A 6,844-nucleotide genomic window follows, 5' to 3' on the forward strand; every position below is an offset into this window, starting at 1 on the left:
GAGGGAAGGGAAGGGAAGGGAAGGGAAGGGGGGAAGGGAAGGGAGAGGGGAGAGAAACACAAACCTTTGGCAAGCTGGCTTTAGCTACAGGCCATCCGGTCCTACCTTTAGTTCACTGTAGTGAGGCAGACATTCACACATTCAACTCATTTAAAAAAAAAAAATTTGTATTGATTCCAGAGAGGAAGGGAAAGGGAGAGAGAGACAGAAACATCAATGATGACAGAGAATCATTGATCGGCTGCCTCCTGCACGCCCCACACTGGGGATCGAGCCCGCACCCCGGGCACTTGCCCTTGATTGGAATCGAACCCGGGACCCTTCAGTCCACAGGCCGACGCTCTATCCACTGAGCCCAACCGGCTCGGGCTCAACCAGTGTTTATGGAGTGTTTACTCGGGACCAAGGAGGACAAAGGGTCGGCCGAGAACTAAAATGTTCGGGGAAATACTGCCGGCCGAGGAGCCGCCGCATGTCTGTGGGCTGTTGCGCCATCACCTGCTCCATCCGGGACAGGCCCCTCCGATGCAGGACCCGCTGGGCCGGTTGGAACTGACTCGGGGGGTGAGGCGTTTACCCACCGAGTTGCGTCATTTTCCTGCCCCAGCTCCACCCGCTGTTACAGCTCCTTCCCGAGCTGAATCATCAAACCCTGTGCGCCGGCCTCTCCCAGCGGGTCCCCGAAGCGGACAGACAAGGCCGGCCCACCGCCCTGCCACAGGCCTCCTCCGCGTGAGCCTCCGCCACATGCAGAGTAACAACACCCGCAGGCGGCGCCGCTGAGCCCTGGCGGGAAGCCCGGCCTCCACTCCCCGCTTCCCGGGGAGCTTCCCGCGGCTGCAGTACCGAGGGCTGCAGGCCGATGGCAACCCGCGGACCGCTGTGCGCTCGGCTCAGAGGCCAGGAGCCCAGGTCGGCTTCCCTGGGGCGGAACCGGGGTGTCCGCAGAGCCGCTCCCCGGGAAGCTCTGGGAAAAACCCGATGCTCTTCCCGGTGCTCCCGGCTCGTGGCCGCATCCCTCCCGAGTCTGCCCGCCCTCAGGGGGCCTGCTCCCTGTGTGCGCATCGCCCGAGGCGGCTCCTAGAAGGACCTGGCCTGGCCTCGGGGGCTGCCCCCGGGGACACAGCACAATCTCTCATCTCAAGACCCTTCCCTCGACCACACCTGCCAAGGGCCCTTTTCCAAAGGCCACCGGAGAGGCTCGGGGCCCGCTGCACCTGCGGCCACTGCTCGCCCCCACGCTGCCCCTCTCCCGGCCTCCGAGGTCTCAGCGGTGAGAAAGGGCTGGTGGTGACGGTAACGCCCGGCTGCTGTGGGTCTCAGTGGGGTGTGAGCCAGGCAGCCGGCACGCGGGCAGGCAGGCAGCCCTGGATGAGTGGGTGGTGATTAGGAATCGATTTCCTGAGTGATTTCTACCCAGTCCTGGCAACGGTGGGGTAACGATCCCAATGATGTCACCTCTCCCGGGGCCAGGTTTTCAGAGGCTCGCAGGCGCCCCGTGGGCTCTGTGGAGCCAGCTCCCCTGGGTGCGCAGCACGTGCCAGCCCGCCTGGCTGTTCCCCAGGCCGGTCTGCTTCTCCTCCCTGATTAGCGACCAGGCGACTCCGCCATAGGCCGTCCCGGGCACCGGAGCAGCCGCTACCGCTAAACACGTGACCGTTTTCTCAGTTACTGGATGAAAATGGTGTTCCGACATGGAAGCAACACGGAGGGGAGCCGAGGGAGAAACACTTCCCCCGTGTACCCACATGGGCAGCCGAAACCCAGCTGCCACCCACAGTGCCACAGCCAGCTCCCCTGCTTATTAAAGTCAAAGGTGCCCGGCCGGTGTGGCTCAGTGGTTGAGCATTGGCCTAGGAATCAGGAGGTCACCGTTCGATTCCCCGTCAGGGCACATGCCCAGGTTGCAGGCTTCATCCCCAGTGTGGGGTGTGCAGGAGGCAGCCAATCAATGGTTCTCTCTCATCATTGATGCTTCTATTCCTCTCTCCCTCTCCCTTCTCTGTAAAATCAATAAAAATGTTTTAAAAATATTAAAAGTTGAAGATGGCTTTCTTTATTGCATTCGGTTCGAAGTCACTTCCCAGACTTTGCGAGGCCGCGGGGCGCACAGATGGCGCTCCGCCAAGAAGCTCGCAGACCCCGCGTCATTTCTTTACTTTTCCTTTTCACTTATTGAGAGAGAGAGCTTTGTTGTTCCAATGTTGATGCCTCACTGGCTGACTCCTGACTGGAGACCGAACCTACAACCTTGGTGTATCGGGACGACGCTCTAACCTACTTAGCCACCGGCCAGGGCAGGCCCGGTATTGTTAACAGGGATGAATCATATACAGAATCGGAGCGTCCAAACCTTCTACGGGCCGAGGCTTCACCACTGAGCCACACCGGCCTCGCAAAGCCTGGTGTGGATGCTCATGTTTTTAAAATATATTTTATTGATTTTTTACAGAGAGGAAGGGAGAGAGAGAGTGAGAGGGATAGAGAGCTAGACACATCGATGAGAGAGAAACATCGATCAGCTGCCTCCTGCACACCCCCTACTGGGGATGTGCCCGCAACCAAGGTACATGCCCTTGACCGGAATTAAACCTGGGACCCTTCAGTTCGAAGTCCGACGCTCTATCCACTGAGCCAAACCGGTTAGAGCATGGATGCTCATTTTTTTTTTTTAATGCTGTATATATACATGTATATGGTCTCTTTTTTAAAAAATATATTTCATTGATTTTTTTTCTTACAGATAGGAAGGGAGAGGGCTAGAGAGTTAGAAACATGGATGAGAGAGAAATATCGATCAGCTGCCTCCTGCACACCCCCTACTGGGGATGCGCTCGCAACCAAGGTACATGCCCTTGACCGGAATCGAACCTGGGACCCTTGAGTCTGCAGGCCAAGGCTCTATCCACTGAGCAAAACCGGTTAGGGCATGGATGCTCATTTTTAAAAGCCATTGCTTCAGGGCAGTAGTCAGCAAACTGCGGCCCCTTGAGTGTGGCTCTTCCACAAAATACCACGTGCGGGTGCGCACGTACAGTGTGATTGAAACTTCGTGGCCACACTCAAGGGACCAAAGAGCCGCATGGGGCTCGCGAGCCACAGTTTGCCGACCACTGCTTTAGGGGGATAAGGACACATATGTAATACCTTAATCAATAAAGGAAAATAAAAAAGCCATTGCTTTAACTCAGCAATGAATACTATGGAGGAAAAACAGTGTGTCCTGAGGTCAGGCGACCCCACCTACCCAGAGGAGATCATGGAGGGCTTCTCAGTGGAAGGGGCATTTACACCAAGGCCTGAAGGATGAGGATTAGAGGGGGAAAGAGCCTTCCAGGCACAGGGAACAGTATGGGGAAACATTGGCCCTGAGAGTTAAAGAGAAGGCCAGTGTGGTAGGCGAGGTCGACCAGGTGTCCAATGGCTGGCTCACCGGATGGGCTTTGTGCGGAGGGAAATGGAGGCTGAGGAGGGCTCAGGGTCAAGCAGAGAAGGGAGCTGCTTTGACACCATCTCCCAGTCACCTTGAACTTGGGAGCTTAGGAAGTGGAGGCGCTTTGCCACCCAGGGACGGCCAGGGGTGTTCGTGTCCAGGAAAGTCATGGGAAATGCAGAGAGAGAGAGAGAGAGAGAGAGAGAGAGAGAGAGAGGAACATCGAGGTGAGAGGCTCCATGCCTTATCTGTGGACTGTACCCATATGGGCACCTTCCTTCTCCCTCTGGCTTGGAAAATAATTTGAATCCCCTGAAGAGTTAGTGCCATTCCGTCAGATAAATGTGCTCCAGCCGGTGGAAGTAGGTTGAGCTACCTGAGCGCTCTGAACCGAAGGTTCTAGAACAGAATTCCATGTTCCAGCTTCCTCTGCAGACAGGAGCTGGCGGTTAGGATGAGGTCTGATGAGCCACCGGCTTACAGAAGAGGCGCCCGTGGCGGCGGAGCGGAGGGCCACAGCGGGAAGCACAGCCGGAGCGGGCAGGCTCACGGTGCAGGTTTCTTTCCGGACAACGACCTCCCAGTTGGGAGGGAGGAGGTGCGTGCCATTGGCCAGGGGTGCTCGGAGGGATGCCATGGCCTCCAGGTGGGGAAAAAAAAGTGAAACTAAATGACAGTAACTACAAGTTCATCGTGAGCAGGGCGCGTCCCCTTCCCCCGGTGGTAGGTGGAATGATGGCGTCCAAAGATGCCCATGTCCCAACCCTGAACCTGTGAATACGATGCCTCAAGGGCGAAAGAGATTGCAGATGTGGTGAAGGTCCAAAACCCTGAGATGGGGTGGGTACCCCGAACCACCCCAGGGCCTGCACCCTTAAATGTGGAGAAGCCGTCCCAGCTGTGGCCCAAAGGGAGGGGCCTGGGGAAGAGTGGGCCGAGGAGGAAGCCAGGCGCTGGCTTTGAGGAGGGCGGGCGGAAGTGGCAGACTCTAGAAGCCCAAAGGCAGAGACCTCTTCTCCCCAGGCCCCCGCAAAGGAACGCAGCCCTGCTGACACCTCCAGCCTCACCCTGTGAGACCCGAGGGAGCAGGGTGTCAGTCACGGCGGAAACCGGTGCGAAGCACGAGGGAGCGCTCTGTGCACCTTTGCAGTGCTTTCTGTAAATCTAAGCGCTATTCATTCTGAAATTAAAAGTTTCTTTAAAAATACAGACGCCCAGGCCCCCCGTCCCTGGCCATTTAAATCAGAACTTCTGTCTCAGGGGGCAGCGTGGGACTTCAGAATTCTCTCGCGGTGACTCAGCCCTGCCGCGGTGACAGCCACTTCTAATGACACAAGTAACAGTGACCTTCGAAAACTTAAAAATCCAGAGAAAAATAAAAATGAAAACCCCCTCCTCCTGTCCCCTAGTGAAGCCCGCTGTGTTTTGGTGAATGGCCTTCCACATTTCCCCCACGAGATACCTACATTTATTATTATCCCTGTCGTTATTACTGTTAAAACACAAAACCGGGGCTCTGGGAGGCAGCCCCATGGCCCCAGGGTCTCTGAGCTCACCTGCCTCCTGCATCCTTTGTCTTCAGGGAGGATGCGAGCCCCGCCCAGGGGAGGAGCCGCAGTGGCTGATGTTGAAAGGCTCAGACCCAGCCGACAGGTGAGCCTTGGCAATGCCGCCTGCTGATGAGTGGGGCCCGGCAGGCCTCCAGCTGTCACAGGTCAGCTAGAGAGGAGCCGCCTGTGTCACCCCCACTCCTGCTTCCTCTCCCACGCTAGGGCTAGGGCACCAGACACAAGCCCAGGCCCCTCACAGCTGGCCTGCTGGTTCCCGCCAGCGTTCCCTCTCAGCCCCCGGGGCCATAGTCATCACCTGTCACTAAATATTGAATATTGCTGAACTCGCGGTGTGACCCTGTTGGTCCACATCTGGCGGCCTCTTTTAAGAGCGACACCTGCAAGCCACACACCCTGGAAAGGCAGGATGAGGAGAGTCGCCAGTTCCGCAGTTGGGGTGTCACCTGGCTCTCCTAGTCCTTGCAGTGCGACCTCAGGAGAGCTGCCTGGCCTCTCGGGATCTCATTTGCAAAATGAAGGGCAGGAAACTCACAGTTTGGAAGAAGGTTTATTTATTTAACGAGAGAGAGAGAGAGAGAGAGAGAGAGAGAGAGAGAGAAACATCGATTTGTTGTTTCTCTTATTTATGTGTCTGTTGGTTGATTCTTATATGAGCCCTGACTGGGGATCCGCCCTGCAACCTTGGTGTGCGGGGAGGACCTTCTAACCAACTGAGCTACCCGGCCAGGGTACCACACTGCAGCCAGGAAATCAGAGAAGTTAATAAGGGCCTGGAGAAGTTAAAGGGAGAAAACAATGGAGAGAATTGGAAAATGAAGGAAAAGGAATTTGTGGATATTTTTCATTATCTTTTAAATGGAATAAATAATATGCATAGCACAGGTGAGTCATAAAATATACTAATAGAGTGAACTCCCTTGAACCTACAACCAATCTAAGACAGTAGAAAGTTACCATAACACGGGGAAGGAAGGGGGGACAGATGTAATACCTTCAACAATAAAGAATTATTAAAAAAAGAAAGAAAGGCCCTGGCTGGTTTGGCTCAGTGGATAAGAGCATTGGCCTGCGGACTGAAGGGTCCCAGGTTCGATTCTGGCCAGTGGCACATGCCTAGGTTGCGGGCTCGATCCCCAGTGGGAGGCGTGCCGGAGGCTGCCGATCAATGATTCTCTCTCATCATTGATGTTTCTATCTCTCTCTCTCCCTCTCCCTTCCTCTCTAAAATCAATAAAAATATTTTTAAAAAAGAAAGAAAGTTACCATAACAGGTCCATTTACACCAGGAGTTGCACCTTGAACGCACGGGGAGCTTAGGCGACCACTATCCCTCAGAGCGCCTGATGGGATTTGCCTGGAGTTTGGTGTGGGTATTTGGATTTTTGGGTTTTTTTAGGGCATCTGCATTTGTTGTTGTTATTCGTCCTCACCCGAGGATATTTTTCCATTGCATTTTAGAGAGAGTGGGAGGGAGAGGGAGAGACAGAGAGAAACATCAATGTGAGAGAGACACAGCGATTCGTTGCCTCCCGCACATGCCCCGACCACGGGGAGGATGGAGCCTGCAACTGAGGTACGTGCCCTTGACAGAATCGAACCCGGGACACTTCAGTCCGTGGGCTGACGCTCTATCCACTGAGCCAAACCGGCCGGGGCTGGGGCAGCTGCCTTTCTCAGACCTCCCAGGGCATCCGTGTGCAATCAGGCCTGAGAACCCCTAGCAGCGAGGGCCTAGCTTATATTCGCCTCCCCTGCTTACCCCGGTCTCCCCACCCTCCCCTGCGTCTCCCCAGGTCACCACCCTCCTTCCTCCCCGTTCCCAGGACCAGCGACGCTTGCG

Source organism: Myotis brandtii, unplaced genomic scaffold (genome assembly GCF_000412655.1).
Source record: "Myotis brandtii unplaced genomic scaffold, ASM41265v1 scaffold181, whole genome shotgun sequence".
Taxonomy (NCBI): Eukaryota; Metazoa; Chordata; class Mammalia; order Chiroptera; family Vespertilionidae; genus Myotis; species Myotis brandtii.